General features: G+C 41.4%; 1 protein-coding gene across 8 annotated transcripts in view; it reads left to right on the top strand.

The window, feature by feature from the left end:
• The window catches only part of LOC149175906 (uncharacterized), a 193,652-nt gene that overhangs the window by 91,730 nt on the left and 83,394 nt on the right, over positions 1-18,528 (top strand). The gene's annotated exons all lie outside the window — the stretch shown is intronic.

Below are 18,528 nucleotides of genomic sequence, written 5' to 3'. Positions count from 1 at the left end.
TGTTGGCAGTGCTTGATTTAATGGCTTGGATTGCATTGAATTGAGCAACAACCCCATGGCGTCCTTTTTTTAAAAGCTTCTCCATTCTTTACGAGCTGATGATAGTAGGAGAACTTGCCTGGAGCCCTCAGAACATATGAGTGTGTCCATTTTGTTTGAAGCTCATAAATAGCTCCCAGAAGTCCAAGGTGATGGGGTCTAATGTTCGAAGCCATATTTCTCCAAGCATGATGTCACAACCTCCCATTTCAATTGCGAACATGCATGTTTTAAGGTGATAGTTCCCATCTTGAGCTTTATGTTCCTGCAACACCCTTCGCTTTTTATGGTTCCCCCCATTAGCTATAAGGACCTAAAAATTGGATACGACCCTCACAAAACAATGCACTGCCTCAACAACCCGTTTATGGACAAAATTATGCGTGTTGCCACTGTTAGTCAATACCACCACTGGGCGATGCTTAATAAAGCCTCTAATTTTAAGTGTTTGCAGAGAAGAAATACCTGCTAATTCGTGGAGTGAGATAATCGGTTCATCAAGTATTGTTGTAGCGTCTACTATAGTATCTTGGGGTTCTGCTGCGTCCTCCCCCAACTCTTCAGTGGGTTGGGCCTCATCACCTGTGTTATTTTCAGTTGCATCAATCTGAAAGAACTTTGGTTCCTTGCATTTGTCGCTTGGTGAATATTTGTTATCAAAATAATAACACAGTCCTTGTCTTCTCCTTTCAACCATTTCTGCTGGCGACACCTTTTGCTCCTTAAGGGTTTGGGTGGGGCCACTTGTACGGGTGGGACGTGCCTTTGATATGAATGAAATATGACTAGATTGTGCATTAATAAATGTTTTTGCATCTAAAGCCTTGAGGCAAGCTTCCAAACAAGTAGCCTGTTGATGCATTTTAACATGTGCTTGGATGGCTTCCTTGAGGCCACTTTTGAGCTTTGTCAGGCGACCCAAAAAATGAGAGTCCCTGTCAAAGCGGGCACAAATGGCTTTAGAGAACATATTCCAAGTTGGCTTTCTTGCATAGCATTTCTGATGCCATTGCCACCACTGCCAACATTCTTGGTCCAAGTAAAGAGCTCCCACATGTAGTTTGGTTTCATCATCCCAGATATTGTTGAGTTGAAAATATTGTTCCATTTGTGCCACCCACATTGCCGGGTTAGAACCATCAAATTTGTGCATGTCAATCTTGGGTGTCTTATTGCTAGAATATTGGTGATCCCCGTAAGACTGATGATACCTTTCATATTGATTGTGGTTAGATTTTCCTTCCAGGTTGGCATCGACATGGTAACCCTCCCCCATGTTGTCTTTAGCCTTGAAGAGGTGTTGTATGGGTCCTAGGGCCTTTGTAATTGCCTTGTCGATTTTGGTGGCGAGGTTTGTTTCCAGGTCTTCCACCTTTTTCTGGAGGCTTTCCAAAGTTTGAGTCCTTGTACCTACCATGCAGTGGCCCCGACCATAATTTTTTGGTTACTTAAACTTTATACAACTAGAATGGGTGCAAGACAAGGAGTCTGTTGATGTAGGTTACTTGGAGGCACTTCGGAAAAAAATGGGACTGTAGGAAAAAAACACTTACTAGCTGATGGTATCGCCATGATTAGCTCGCTACCTTGAATCTTGTGGGCTAGGTCTCTTGCAAGTGATAATTTTTTCTTCTATTTTAAATTTTTGTACTCTGATTATTGATAAGAGTTTTACTCCCATCCGATCAATCCTACGACGACTAAAATCCCAAAATTTCGATCCTTCAAAATGTGTAGGAATTTGGCGGTCCCGACTGATCAATTTTGTGGCGACAGAAACCCCAACTACCAAATATTGCAAAATGTCTAGGGACTTCGTTGTCCCAATTGATCACTGCAGCGGAGACAAAAATCCCAATTGCTAAATACTGCAAAATGTGTGGGAATTTCGCTGCCCCAACTGATCAAGATTGTGGCGGTAGAAACCCCAACTGCAAAATCTGATAGCTAATCAGCAAGAAGTGAGGGAACTATGGCAATAAAGGAGTGTCAGTTGCTACAAATTCCAATATACGCTAGGGGTCCAACAATATTACTCGGCCCAATTTTTCAGAGTGCCAACTAAGGAGGATCGATTGTGCACGGCAGCCATTCTACCCGACTACCCCAGGTATGTTCGAGTAATCTCCCCTAGTGCTATTCTTGATGTACTGTAGCAACAAGACGACCAATGACTTATCTAGGGTTTGGTTTCAGGGTAACCTTGGGGGCTTCCGATATACCAAAGGTATAAGGAAGTGTAGTGCGTGTATAGGTGTTGTCTGATGCGTTACTACTCGAAGGGGTACCAACAGGGGTTACAAGGGAGTCCAATAGATGTGACCACCTCTTGTAGTTCTTGCGTGTATGCTTCCCCAATCGCAGGTTGATGTGCATAACGACAAATCTCTATAGTTTAAAGACGCCAGAACATGTCTTTAGCCTTTTTTTTTTTTTTTTTTTGGCTAAAATTGGTGGTGCGGCTGGCCCGAGAAAGTGCTTTGATACCACTTGTACTATGCTTGATCGGCAGAAAATATCATAAGTGCGAAATATGCCTGAGATACCACAAAAAATGACACAAGAGATGATAGAAAATGGAAATATTTTATTAAGATCTGCAACAATAAAGTTCACTTGCTTCTTCGAGGGGGAAACCTCTATTAGGGCATGTTGAGAAATGTAGGGCATTAGCATTAGGTGATTTTTCTTCTTTTAGTGATTGCTTGTGAATGTTTTTTACTTATTAGGATCTTCTTCATGTTAGATTATTAGTGTTTTTCTTCATCAAAGAGTAACCAATGCATGAACATAAATACACAAGAGACATATCATGTAGGCTATAAGCCAGGGCCAAAACCTCTCACTCTTTGAGAGGAAAACCCGCACAAATTCTTCTTATAGAGATTCGAGTCGACGAATGCCAAGACCAAGACCCTTGACCTATTAGCCACTCCAAGACCAAGACACACGTTCTCTTAACAGCCACCATTCTTCTTGATTCCTCTTCCACTTTGACCTGTAAGATCTCCACGCTGTCATATTACTGAGATATTTCTTCTATGATGGCACAAATATAGCATCAAGACCCTTACTGAGATTCCACTGAGATTGTGGCACTATGGTGAGACTTCATCACTGTGTATACTGCAAACTTGTCACTCATTCACTGTGATCTGAATTACATAGCTCCTAGACTTCACACCTCATTGTAGCCTCCTCTCCGAACTGTGTTTCTCTGTTTAGGGTATCGAAACTTCTTCTCCAAAATAGTCATCTGAATCTCAAGGATGATCTGAACTTCTCACTGTCCTTGTCTACCCGAAATCACAAAGGGACATATCCGAGCTTCATTCTTCCACTGTCCATAGAGACATACAAACTTCTGAAGTATCCGAACTATAGTCCTTCATTAGGCCACCTGAGATCCGAACTTGCCTCTGTCACTATCACACGAAAATCTTAGAGAAAATGTCCGAAAATCTCAGAGGAATCTGAACATGTGAATTGTGTAAATGCGGAGATCCTAGCCACGTATTTATAGTAATCTGTCCCATAAATAAGCTGACATGTATTCAACGAAGGGATGTGTCTTTTATTTGTGAGTCAACTTGTGTTAGTTGTTCCTTCTAGAAACTGGCATGAAGAGGAGAACTGTGCTTGTCTTTGGAGGGCTATTTTACAGTCCTATAAAGTAGAATACATATGACATTGACTCTTTGACAAATCCTAAAGCTCTCAATGGGAGCCATCTAGAATAAAAACTCTTGCTCATGAAACCCATGAAGCAAGGTATTGTAAAAATAATTTTTATTCTCTTTATTTCATCATTTACAAAGATCATAATTACATGTCATTATGAAGACCAAACCTAGTTACATTTTACAACAAAGCAAAACTCAATTACACAAGACAAGACAAGACTTCCCTTACTATCTTCAACAATATATAGTTTCATGATACCCGAAACCCTATCTACTCGTGGTCCCTTACCTAATGTGGGTTAACCACTTTATTTATTAGCTATGGCCCATTATAACTAATTGTGGTCCCATTTTTATAATGTGGGTCAACCACTTACATATCACTTACATATCACTTGTGTGGGTCAATTTTGAATTTAAATTGTCTCCAAAAGTCGAGTAGGTCCTCCAAGAAGTACAAGTCGAGCAACCTTAAAGGCACACCTATTTGGGCTCATTAGATCACTATAAAAGGGCCACTCATCCTCCTCCATTGGGCACCAATTCGAGACACCTTGGCATTAAGTCCCTTTTTTTGAGTGGTTATTCCATATCAAGTTAGGGGACTCATGTTATCCACTTCTTGAAATGTATGTCATCAGGAAATCCTTTTTTGCAGGATATGTATTGGGGATGACCCTGAACTGTTGAATTTTGGGGTAGCTGTGGTTGGTATTCCTAGCTACTCCAAGTTAGCCGATAAAAGAAATATAAAAGAAGAAATATTGAATTTAAATTGTCTCCAAAAGTCAAGTCGGTCCTCCAAGAAGTACAAGTCGGCCAACCTTAAAGACACACCTATTCGGGCTCATTAGATCATTATAAAAGGGCCACTCATCCTCCTCCATTGGGCACCAATTTGGGTCACAGATACATCTGGTCTTTTGTTCATCTATGTGAAGTAGAGAGAAGGAAAGAAGTCCTAAGTTTGAGCAGAATAGTTCAGCGTTGACCGAGCCATCTTTCATCTCTGTTTTACCTCTGTTTGATTTCGCATGTGTGGGAGTAGATTGAAGTTTTTTGTCCATTTCTCTGGGCAACACACTGAAACTCTATGGAGGTGCAGGAGGCCGAAATTTGGCCTAGTTGACTGTTAAATTGGCAACTAGGGCCAAACTCCATGTGGGTCACCTCATTTATGGCAGCTGATATTTTTCCTAGATTCCTCTTGTCGAGAGGTGTAGGATTGATTCCAATAAGTATTTATGGAGATATGGTTTTATTTGTATTTAGTTGACAAATTGTCAAGGTCAACCAATAGTTAAATGTGTGGCACACATGCCCAGTGAATCATATAAATACAAGAGAGGTTGATTCATTTTCTCATCATCTCATCTCACTCATTCTTCTCTCTCTCTCCTTAGCTTTGGGTTATACAAGGAGCAGATCACACATGGGAAGAAGGAGGACGCATTAGGGCAAGAAGGACACTGAAAGGAGGACGCAGAAGTTGCTGAAGGTCTCTTCGACCTGCATTGACCAAGCGTTGACTCATCAAGGGTGTGGTTTTGGAGTGGTTGCCTCTCCTAGGTAGGCTGCAAATTTTGGCACAAAAATCGAGGCAATCCGTCCACAGGGTTGACCAGCATTGACTGCCCTAGTTTTGGGCAGCAGGTTGACTTCAGTCAACAACAATTTGACTGTGTTTTTGGGGTTGTTCAAGGGCTGTTTCTTCACGCTGTTCGAGAGCTAGTTGGCCGGAAATTGACCAAGCATATTGGAGGTCAATTTCAACTTGTTTGACCAAGTTTGACTTTGCTGATCTAGGGTTTGCTGCCGCTGATATAAAATTATGGAATTCTGATTTTGTACTATTTCTCTCTGCTGAACTATTGAAGATAAAAGAAGATTTGATCAAAGGGTTTCCTCACATTGGGGTTTGTCTCTGGCTAGCTGCCACATCTTGTGTCTCTTGTCTGGGCTTGTTTTTTGTTGATCGTTTAATGTTCTATCTTTACTTTACTTAATGTATATATGATTGCTTATATGTGGCTAATAAAAGGAAAAGAAGTAAACTGCTCTAAGCATAGAACATACCATAATTTAACATGGTATTAGAGCTAAGGTGAAGACAAAACCCAAGCAAGAGCAAGAGTAATCACCGAAGAGAAGATTGGCAAGGCTATCCTAAAAACTTCATGGGGTCCTCAACACTCTTACCCACCGAAGACAAGCTCCGTGAGAACTCTGACTATCATGGATGTAAGATGTCTCTCGATCTGACTTTAGAAGATCAGGAAGTGTTGGACCATGTGAGAGGCAATATTGTTGCGCCTCCATCAAGTGCATCTATTGCTACCAAAAGCAAGTGGTCCAAGGGAGAAGTCAAAGCAAGGAAGATCATCCGGGACTCTATCGACAAGCGCCTGGTGGCCTATGTTTCTGAGCTGACAACCTCCAAGGAAATCTACGATAGACTAGTGAGTTTATTTAAAGTTAATGATGCAAATAAAGTTCTGTTCCTTAGAAATAAGCTAAAGGAAATTAGGAAGGGCAAAGATGAGAGTATGCAAGCATATTTCTTAAGGATCACCGAGATCAAGAATGATCTCCTATCTATTGGGGAAGTAGTTGCTGACAGGGAAATGACCATTACAACCCTTGGAGGACTGCCACCTGAATGGTATATATTTAGGACTACCCTTCTCAACAATAATGTCATCCTAGGATTTGGGGAATCGATGGCTAGATTTATTCAAGAAGAGACAAGGATGGAAGAGCAAGAAATGCCCACACTTAAAGGCCATTCCTCTGCCTTTTCTTCTCATGCTAAAAGAAGAAACAATTCTGGGGCTAAATCCAAAGGAAAGGCTGGACCAAAGGGTGGAAGAAAAGGGTGATGTTAGAATTGCAACAAAATGGGCCACTATGTGAGGGAGTGCCCTGATAAAAGGGACTCACACCATGGCGATGACCAAAATCACTCTCAAGGCAATCAAAGGGATGGCAGGTCCAATAGCAGAGGTAAAAGAAATGCCGAAAATCAAGGAAGAGGACAACCCTTCAAGAAGGCAAGAAACTCCAGGTATGAATCTAATGTTGTTAACAATAAGCAAGATGAATATTGTCTACCAGTGGCCCTCTCTACTACTGCTTCCCCGAACTCGCTGGGAAATTGGCTTATTGAGAGTGATTCCTCAAGGCACTTCACTGGTTACAAAGAAGCTCTCTCCAATCTTCTAGAGAAGGAGACCAACCTGGAAATTGTTCTTGGGGACACCGCAAAATATCCCCTGAAAGGCATAGGGAATGTCACTCTTCAATTGAATCTGGGTAATACAATTCATTTGCAAGAAGTCTTATATGTATCCGATCTCAAAAATAACTTGGTGTCTATTTGGACAATGGAAGACAAAGGCTACAAGGTAACCTTCATTGATGGCAAGGTATGTGTATGGAAAAAGAATTTTAATGAAGCTTTCACTCTTGGGTTTCGAGTCGATTCATTATATTAGGTCGGAGGAAGTCCGCTGGGTGTGATGTCTTGTGACACATTACTTTAGTCTGAACTATGGCATCGGAGGTTTGCTCACCTTCATTATAAAGCTCTACCCAATGCAAGACACATGGTGACAGGGATGCCTGAGTTCCAAGTAGAGCAAGAAGGTGTATGTCCTGGATGTGTTGAAGGGAAGCTCAAAAGGGGACCATTCCCCTCAAGCCAAAGCATATATTGTAGTTGGTTCACTCAGACATATCTGGTATGATGCCTATGAACTCTTAGGGAGGATATTTATATTACCTCACTTTTACAGATGATTATTCTTACAAGACCTGGATATATTTCTTGAAAAAGAAGGATGAAGTGTTCACCTGGTTTCGTCACTTGAAAGCCTTGATCGAGAATCAAACTAAAAAGAAGATCAAGATCTTAAGGACTGATAATGGGACTGAGTATGAATCCAATGAGTTCCTTGAATTTTGCAAAGAAGCTCGCATTAAGAGGGAGACTACAACACCATATACTCTTGAGCATAATGGTGTGGCAGAAAGGAAGAATCATACGATTGCGGAAGTTGTTCGTGCTATGCTTCACGATCAAAGACTTCTGAAGTTTCTATGGGCCGAAGCTGCGAATACCGCCGTAATGTGCAAAATCGATGCCCTCATCAAGCATTGGGTTCCAAGACTCCTGAAGAGATGTTCACTAGTAAGAAATTTGACGTATCTCATTTTAGAATTTTTGGAAGTCCGGTATATTTTCATGTGTCTAAGGAGAAGAGGAATAAATTGGGTGCATTTGGAAAGAAAGGAATCTTTGTGGGCTATAGCGAAAACACTAAGGGCTATAGAATCTATGTGGTTGGTCAAAGGAAAATCAATATTAGCCATGATGTCACCTTTGACAAGGATATGACTCTTAGCAAAGTTGACAATCTTCCTACTCAAAGGGGATCTAAAGAAGCTGACACCAGGGAACCAAAGAAAAAGGAAGATGAGACGATGCCCAATGTGGAAGCACCTATGGATCCTATTGAACCCCCTTTGCAAGAGCCTTCCTCTTCTAGGAAGAGGCCTTCATGGTTTAGGGGGACACTTGATGATGTTGAAGGGCATGTTGCACCCAGGGGAACCTTCTGGGAAAGTAAGAAGCCGACCAGGTATCAAGGATACTTAACCATCATGAGCACGATCACCCAAAATGAGCCTTTGTCATTTGCAGAAGCTGTCAAGCATCAAGTATGGAAGGATGCTATGACTGAGGAATATGAGTCCATCATGAAAAACGATGTCTGGGATGTGGTCCCCAGACCCCAGGACAAAGTAGTTGTCACTTCGAAATGACTTTACAAGATAAAGCATGCAGTTGATGGAAGTGCGGAAAAGTATAAGGCTCGTTTTGTCACTCGTGGCTTCTCTCAGAAGGAAGGTATAGACTATGACGAGATATTTGCACCTGTTTCCTGATATACCACCATCCGCTCGATCATAGCACTTGCTGCTTCGCAAGGATGGAACCTACATCAAATGGATGTCAAGACCGCATTCTTGCATGGTTCAATCAAAGAGGTCTATGTGGAGCAACCCAAAGGATTTGAGATTCATGATTGAGAATCTCATGTGTGCAAGTTGAAGAAGGCCCTCTATGCACTGAAGCAAGCACCCCGAGCATGGTATGAGAGGATCGATAGCTACTTGATGAAGCTGGGATTCATAAGGAGTGAAGCCGACCCTAACCTTTACTTTAAGGTTGAAGATGACAATCCTCTCATACTGGTGCTGTACGTTGACGACCTCTTTCTAACAAGTGCAGACCCTCTCATTCACAAATGTAAGAGGGAGTTGGCTTCTGAATTTGAGATGAAGGACCTAGGACTGATGCACTATTTCCTAGGACTAGAAGTCTGGCAGAAGCCAGGGGAGATTTTCCTATCTCAAGGAAAATATGTGGTGAAGATATTGGAGAGATTCGGTATGGTGGACTGCAAGCCCATGACTACCTCAATGGAGCTTGACTTCAAGAAGTTAAGCGATAATGCTGCCGGCCCTGTTTTACGAAATGCTATCGAGTATCGTCAAGTCATAGGAGCATTGATGTTCTTGGTGAACTCTCGTGCGGATATATGTTTTGCAGTCAACACGTTGAGTCAACATATGGTTGAGCCTCACCACGCACATTGGATTGGTGCGAAGAATCTGTTTAGATATCTTCGTGGCACAATCACTCATGGGTTGAGATACACAGTCGGAGATGTGAGACTACATGGATTTACCGATGCTGATTGGGCAGGTAGTGTGGTGGACCGAAAGAGCACTTCTGGATGCTGTTTCTCTTTAGGATCTGCCTCAATATCCTGGATGAGCAGGACGCAGAAGTCGGTGGCTTTGAGCACCGCCGAGGTAGAGTACATTGTTGCTAGTATGGCCTCTTGTGAGGTGGTTTGGTTGCGAAAGCTCTTCAGTGAGCTGTTTGGATTTACATTGGAGACCATCGTGATCCTGTGTGACAACCAGAGTGGGATTCGTTTATCAGAGAATCCCGTATTTCATGATCGCTCCAAGCATATCGATATCAGGTACCACTATATTCGGGGTATGGTGCAGTGGGGAGCAATAAGGCTCCAACATATCGAAACAGATGAACAGGTCGCCGACATTTTGGCGAAGCCCCTGGGAAAGGTCAAATTCTTGACTTTCCAAGAACGACTTGGTGTCGTTTAGAGACCCTCTTATGAGGGTCGAGTATGATGTATTGAGCTCTGGGAGCTCTAGGGGGGCGCAGGGTACTTCTTGGAGCAACATGCGACCACAAGGCAACTCACCATCCCCTGGTGGTGCACTATGTACAGGGTGAAAGGTTCAACCTTCCCCTGTGACACTCCGTGGCGACTGTAGGACAGGATGATTAGTTCTCCGTGGCGACTGTAGGACAGGATGATTAGGTCTCTTGTGGGTCAGGATGATTATTTCTCCGTGACAACTGTGGAACATGATGATTAGTTCTCCTATGGGCTAGGATGATTAGTTCTCTTGTGGCGACTGTTGGACATGATGATTCGTTCTCCTGTGGACAGGATGATTAGTTCTCCTGTTGAGGCATCCTACCCATGCAGTCTGGGACTCATGGGAAGTACTTCTCATCTGATCAATGAGCAGGGAAATGGGGTTAGGGACCATAGTAGTAGTTTTACAAAACGACCGAATCGACTCCGACTCGGCCGAGTCGAACCGAGTCAAAGGCCTGGGGAGTGACTCGGCCAGCTACCCGGTTCGGTTGACCGAGTCACATATGACTCGGCCGAGTCATATGTGACTCGGTCAACCCGGCCGGGTAGCTGGCCGAGTCACTCCCCAAATCACAATATAAGTGTTATTACTGAAGGTGAAGATTTGCTGAAGGTGTATAGTGTTATTACTGTTGCCAAAGTTTCACGGTCATAGTCACATATCAAAGTAAAGGTTGTCTCGTTGTCAATACTAATAGGTCACTGTCTCACAATATAGAAGTCACTGGTGTCAAATTTCAATAGGGTGACTGCTAGTGCTAATGCTGTCACATACCAAGGGCATTGTGATGTCATGTAGATCAATGGTATTGTCTAAAGGTAATGTCAACATGAACATCCAGTCATACATCCATGCAATGCATCTATATCATGTCAACTTTATTATATACTACCATACTATTGATAGTGTCATTGTCACTGTACTCAGAACTTACTCCTGTAGAGTTGTAGTGACTGTGAAACCAGGGTATTGATAGTGACTACGGTAGAGTCAATATTTAGACCTAAACCTTCACATGTGATGGATCAAAAGTTACAGAAGAGAAGGCTGCATCTTCTGTCTATCACAGTATGGACAATAATGTTTATGAAAATACTCATATCAACAATACAAACCCTTTCAGAAATTCTGATCAAGGATCCAAAGATCAATGCACATGTATGTGCTCCACCACCATACTGTTACCAAGACTTCTTCAATCACCTTAATGCTGCAAACAATAGGACTGGTTAATTGTGTAACTTTTACATGCTGCTGTAGGATGAAGAGTCACCAACAAAACTGTTAATGCAAACATTGTCATAACCTCAACAAAACTCATACTTAGCATGTGCAATGAAGATGGAGATTCAGGCATTTTATGTGACTGCTCAAGATTATAGTTCCAGGTAGCTTCAATGGAGCCACAGATACTTCATAATACATATGTGGTCTAGAAGAAAGGGCCAAGCACCTTCAATAAATTCCAAAACTGTCTTCACCCACTGTGTGTTTGGAAACATGAATGAAAATCTTTAAAATTATGTTTAAAATATTTAAAATTATGTTTTTTAATAAAAAAATAAATATTTAATGTATTTTTTACAACGACCGAGTCATTGAAATCGAGCCGGCCGAGTCATTACCGAGTCGGAGTCGGAGTCGGAGTCGTAAAACACTGAGTAGTACTATTGATGGACGCATCGTTGTATCTACCGTACTCCCTATGCTAGGATGACCTCCATTGATTTGGGATCAATGATACTAATTTGGGATCAGTGAGAGTGGTATGGCACACTCTAAGATTGACTTCGGGTTAGTGGAGGATGGTATGATACATCCTCGATCATTTCTTCTTCATAGTTCGTGCAAAGCAGAGCAGGGTCAAGCAGTGTAGGGCAATGCATTTGATGGCTGGGATAGTAGCGACGGTCAGACGGATTGCGGATGGAGTTCTCCCTAGTTGAGAGGGAGTGTTAAATTGGCAACTAGGGCCAAACTCCATGTGGGTCACCTCATTTATGGTAGCTAATATTTTTCCTAGATTCCTCTTGTCGAGAAGTGTAGGATTGATCTAAAGATCATCTGATTTCGACAAGTATTTATGGAGATATGAATTTATTTGTATTTACTTGACAAATTGTCAAGGTCGACCAATGGTTAAATCAAAATGTGTGGCACACATGCCCAGTGAATCATATAAATACAAGAGAGGTTGATTCATTTTCTCATCATCTCATCTCACTCATTCTTCACTCTCTCTCCTTAGCTTTGGTTATACAAGGAGCAGCTCACACGTGGGAAGGAGGAGGATGCATTAGGGCAAGGAGGGCACTGAAAGGAGGATGCAGAAGTTGCTGAAGGTCTATTTGACCTGCGTTGACCAAGCGTTGACTCATCAAGGGTGCGGTTTTGGAGTAGCTGCCTCTCCTAGGCAGGCTGCAGATTTTGGCACAAAAATCAAGGCAATTTGTCCATTGGTTTGACTAGCGTTGACTGCCCTAGTTTTGGGCAGCAGGTTGACTTCAGTCGATAGCAGTTTGACTGAGTTTTTGGGGCTGTTTCTTCAGGCTGTTCGAGGGCTAGTTGATCGGAAATTGACCAAGCATATTGGAGGTCAATTTCAACTCATTTGACCAAGTTTGACTTTGCCGATCTAGGGTTTGCTGCTGCTGATATAAAATTACAAAATTCTGATTTTGCACTATTTCTCTCTACTGAACTATTGAATATAAAAGAAGATTTGATCAAAGCTAAGTTGCACGAAACGGGGAAACGGAAACGAGTTTCCGAAACGGGAAGCGATACGAAACGCGACCTCCCCAAATTTTGGAAACGGGGAAACGCGAATATATATATATACATGTATATATATTAAAAATATTTAAAAATTATTATATATATGTGCAATCATAAAGCATTAATGATACGTTATAATTTATTACATTTAAACATTAAGATTAAATTTACATCACATTTACTCATGAGTCATGAATGATCACATAATGAAAATAAAAATATAGGAAAATCCAAAAGCAACCTTTATTATATATCCAAGGGCAAAATGTCAAAATCAGGCTTTATTTATATTAGTATATGAGGCTGCAAGTACAATAAAGACTATAAGGCTGCAAGAACTATAGAGACAAAAGAGTCAAAAGACTAATCCTCATCGTAACAATCCTCATAAAAAATAGAAGCAGCACAATGCTCAACAGTGGATGGTGGTGCTGAAGAAGATGATGCACCAATTCCACTTCCAGACTCGGCCTCAACATTCAGGGCAGCAAGAGAGAGTTCCAAATCAGGATTTTCTGCATCCACATCCCATTCTTTAGAAGGACCAGTGTTGTATTCTGGACCCCTACGAGATGCAAGGCGAAGGTTGGAGTGCACATAAGCAAGATCCTCTGCCTTCTGTGAGCCCAACCTATTGCGCTTCACAAAATGAATAAAACCATAAGTGCTCCAATTCCTTTCTGCTGATGAAGAGCTTGCCACTTGTGAAAGAATACAAATGGCAAGGTTTTGCAAATGTACACCATTTGCTCCATGACAAATCCACCACCTAACTGGATTCATGGTGCTTCTCTCCTCCAAAGCTGATATATCTGCATAATCATCTATTCCTGCAGCAAAGCAAATTCCTCCTTTACCTCCCTGTGTAGATGAGAAGGAAACATTCTCATAAGGGCTTTTTTCACCCCATTAGCCACCTCTCTATCCTTATGGGGTGCCTTCCTCTTCCCATTGCTTTGAGAAATAAGCTCCTCATCATAAAATTTGGGGTTCAAAGCATGTGCTAAAGTGTGCAATGGAGTATTGAAATTGTTCCACCTATCAACAATGATTTTCTTGTTCAAACCAGCAAAATGATCATCAACAAACAAAAGTTGTGGAGACTCTTGCGAAATGATTTCCATAGTTTTCTCAACCATGGAATCCATGCCATCATATGCCTCTTCCAAGAAAGGTTGGTCAGTGTCAGCTCTCCGAAGAAGCTCAAATGCAGGGGTTGTGAACTTTAGCAAGAAATCTGCCTTGCTCCACCAATCCTCATCACGGCACAATCTACGCACCATAGATCCCCTCTCTGAATCTGCTTGTCTCCACTCAATCCAAAGTTGACTCACCACCATTGAAACTGATGCCTGCTTAACCTCAACAAGGCGGCGCAACATCACGAAGTTTGAGGCATATCTTGTCTCATCAACTTTTAACAACTCCAATTTGGAGTACTCTCGAAATATGGCCTGAGACTGGTGGTGGTTGGTGATGAATTTGATAATCTCCCTTGCTTCCCCTGTGAGTTCCTTTATCCAGGAAACTTTGTTGTCGATCTCCTCTAAGATCAGATTCAGATTATGGACAATGCATGGTGTCCAAAAGATGTGGTCATACCTCCCCTCAATAATTAAACCTGCAGCTTTGCAAACTAGTGCATTATTCGTGATAACTTGCACCACCCTGTTAGGCCCTATTTGTTCAATAGCTTTTATAATAACATCAGCAATGCACTGTGCATCTTTCACCTCTCCTGAGCAGTCTTCTGCCTTGATAAACATTGCTCCTCTGGGGGAAGTGGCAATGATATTTATCAATGGTCTGCGCCTTATATCTGTCCAACCATCTGAGACTATGGTAACCCCAAAGCTACTCCAGGAAGAACGAATTGGAGCTAAATTTCCTCCACAAGGTCCTTCTCATTTTTGAGAAGCTGAGTTCTGACTTTCTCATAGTTGGGCCCCTTGTACTCTTGAGGAGCTTTGTTAATTGCCCTTATCATATCTTACCAGTAAGGAGAGCAAACAACATTGAATGGGATACCACATGCATAAATGCACCTAGCCACTCTGGAATCAGTTTCTTCTCTTGCTTGCACATTCACCAATCTAGCAATTCTGCTATCCTAAACTGAAGGGGATGCCCCTGGGCCTCTGGTATTTTTGGGTGCTGGTTGTTCATGTTGTTGAGTGTGACTGGCTCCAATGTTCCACCAAGGTTCCGGGACGAGGGGCGAGGGAGCGAGGGGGCGCAGGAGCGGCCGATGCAAAAGCTCCCTACCATTTTTTAGGAAATGTGGGGGAGCGTCAGGGTCTTAAAAATTTATAAATATAAAATATAATTTATTAATTGAGTCCACTATGACAATTTGGTTTGAATTGAAAAGCTGCAAAGCAGGATCATTGATATGAATTCCTGGAACAAGAAAGCAATGAATTTGAAAATTTACACAATCCTTCTTAGAAGAAAACTTAAACAAAGAGAGAACTGTCCTTCTTAGAAGAAAACTTAAACATAGAGAGAACTCAGAACTATAGTGGATTATGTATAATGATTTTGAGAAACTGGACTTCTAAGTTCTTGACATATTAGTTAGGCAGGCCGTAGATTTTCAACTGATAATTTTAGTATATGAATAGCCTATTTGGCAATGCTTCCATAGGACTAGCCCATAGGTTTGATATACCTTCACAATTCTGTTTTAGATACTGCTAACCTAGAGAAAAAGTCTAAAAGAAATCATTTTTAGAACTTGGACTAAATGGAACCTGGATGCTTTTTCCACAGGTAAAGACCATAGGCCTAATATAGTAATACGCTGACTGTCTATTCTTTATTCAGTTCCCAGGTAACCATTGCGACAGCCATAACCTTGTGCCATAGATTTTTCCATCGGCAATCTCTTGCAAAAAATGATAGACACGTAAGTGGAAGTTACTTTCTTCTTTTCATGTTGTTAGACTGCTTAGTTAGTTTCCATTTTACAGATCCTGCTGGTTTCTTTCTTTGAGCAAATGTATATTTTGAACCCTTTAAGTTCTCATGGGATCAAAATTAGATGTCAGGGCAGAATTTTGAGAAATCATATAGGAAAGTAGTTGGGTGGCTGGTGGAATATTAACATTCTGTATTTTAATCAGGTCTTATTATATCAACAATATTATATTTCAATAAGATCTCATCAACAACGCATGGTAGTCAAGGAGGCAGTCTTTTAAGTTTTTACAAGTCGGATTTTTCACCCATACTTGTGATTAATTGGTTCCTGGAAACAAAATACTAAAATAGTCAGATCCACTTTTCAAAACATGCGACAGTAGGCTCTTTTCCTAAACCTACTATCACCATGAACGGGGAGAGCCCATATTGAACCGATTCAAGGTCTTGGTTTTCCTAGCTTGCACTTTCAACAAGTTGTATTAATTCACTAACTTTTTTTAGGTAATTTACCTTTTGTATACAATTCCTAATACAATCAATAATGATACAGGCACTGTTTATTAAAATCCGAACAATGAAATCCAACGCTGTGAGTGGAGCGCTCAACGAACTTGCAAAGGTTGTGAGTGTGTTGTTCATGGTTCAGGGTGCCGTTTTTATAACATGAAACAACGATTTTTCAAAACCCTAAATGTTAATTAACTCTTAATTAAAGATTAAGTTCAGCGTTTAGTTAATTAAAATGGTTTTTAATGCATTAAAGGTGTGCCACGTCCCCCCTCGTCCCCTCTTGCCCCCCACGCCCCCCACGCCCCCCTTTTCGGAAACGTCCCCTCAGGGAAGGGAAACGTTTCCCTGGCACGTCCCCCTGAGTTTCCTCCATTTTTGGAGCGTGGGGAAACGTCCCCTACTCGTCCCCAAGTCCCCGGAGCGCAGGGGAGCGAGGAAACTAGACCCCTGGGGGGGGGGGGGCGAGTCCCCGTGGAACACTGACTGGCTCTCCTCTTTCTTGCTTCAGCTACAATCCTTGGCTCAATGTTAGATGGAGTTTAAGTAAGGTCATCATGCCTTCTCTTAGTACCATCTGCCTCATCTTGCTCTCTTTGATATGCCCTCATTGCCAATGGATCTGTTGTTTTTGTGCAACCTGAAACCCCCTGTCCTCTTCCATGCAATAGATGTGCCTTCACTCTTGGGTAGGAGCCCTTGTATGTTATTGCAAAGATTGCATCGCCATTCCCATGAGCCACCACCTCCACATTTTTGAAGCTTCGTCACATGCCTCCAAAGAGGATAATATTCATCCCTTGGGTTGGCCCTAGGGCTTGAACTTGCAGCTGCACTTTGGCTGGAAGCAGTTGCTGCAAAAATAAATTAAAAAAACAAATCTGTAAATAAAAAACGTTTTTCATATTTTTGGCTGCGTTAAACCCTAGAAAAATTGAAGAAATAGTAAGAAAAACTAACAAAATGAATGTGGCTTACCCAAATTAATTTTCTGTAGCTGAAACTACCCTAAAATGCCAGAAAAGAGGAGAAATATGGCTGTAGCTGAGCCAAATCTGCTGCAAAAATAAATTTAAAAAACAAATCTATAAATAAAAAACGTTTTTCATATTTTTGGCAGCATAAACCCTAGAAAAATTGAAGAAATAGTAGGAAAAAACTGACAAAATGAATGTTGCTTACCCAAATTAATTTTCTATAGCTGAAGCTACCCCAAAATGCCAGAAAAGAGAAGAGAAATATGGCTGTAGCTGAGCCAAATCTGCTGCTGAAATCTCTTTCTCTTGCTGTTGAAATCTCTTTCTCCTGCTGTTGAAATCTACTTTGCTCACTGCTCAAAACACCCTAGCTGAAACAACTGCCAATCTCCAAGAGAAACGACTTGCTGAATAGTGCGATGAGAGAATGAGACAAACTTCTCTTTTATAAGTTTAGACAGGCTTCTAGAACTCACTAGATAACCCTAAAAAAAATTTAAAAACAAATAAAATAAAATAAAATAAAAAAAACACAAGTTATTTTTGAAACGCGGGCTGTACGGCCGTGAAACTTGTTTTCGGCCGTATTGGCCACGTTTCCGTTTCGGGAAACATGCTAGTACGACCTGAAATGCGTTTCACGGCCGTACCAAACGCGTTTCCGCGTTTCGTCCCTGTTTCCGTACGGAAATGGACCTGTCCCCCACGTTTCCTGCAACATAGGATCAAAGGGTTTCCCCGCATTGGGGTTTGTCCTTGGCTAGCCGCCACATCTTGTGTCTCTTGTCTTGGCCTGTTTTCTGTTGATCGTTTAATGTTCTATCTGCACTTTACTTAATGTATATGTGTTTGCGAATATGTGGCTAATAAGAAGAAAAGAAGTAAATTGCTCTATGCATAGAACATACCATAATTTAACATTGACCTTAGTTGACCAGCTGTTCAGAAGGCCAAAAATATCAGTGTTTGCTGGGCTTGTTTGTTGGTCAATTTGACTTTATTTGACTGGAAAAATCAGATTGTATCTCTTGTTGAATTGGACCATTTCTCTAAGAAAATGTTGCTGGGTTTTTCGCTAGTTAGGGTTTTCCCAAGGTAAAATTTTGTGTCTCGTGTTAGCTGTTTCTTCATGATCATACTGTCATTATTGTTTTTACTGTTGAGATTTTCTCTGTATAATTGCTTAATGATGAATGTGACACAAGAAGTATTAAGTAAGAAATGATTGGAAGTGATTGTCAGACTAAAAGATCCTAAAAATCAACATGAACTGCCCTCTAGCAGTCAAGAAGTGCGCATTTTGATTGTAATTAGTTATAAAGTCCATGAGTCTTTGTCGGTATGATAGTTTT

Source organism: Pinus tabuliformis, chromosome 4_1 (assembly GCF_031772625.1).
Source record: "Pinus tabuliformis cultivar Carrire ecotype Pingquan chromosome 4_1, CPIR1, whole genome shotgun sequence".
NCBI lineage: Eukaryota > Viridiplantae > Streptophyta > Pinopsida > Pinales > Pinaceae > Pinus > Pinus tabuliformis.
This window is presented reverse-complemented; position numbering and strand designations above follow the sequence as displayed.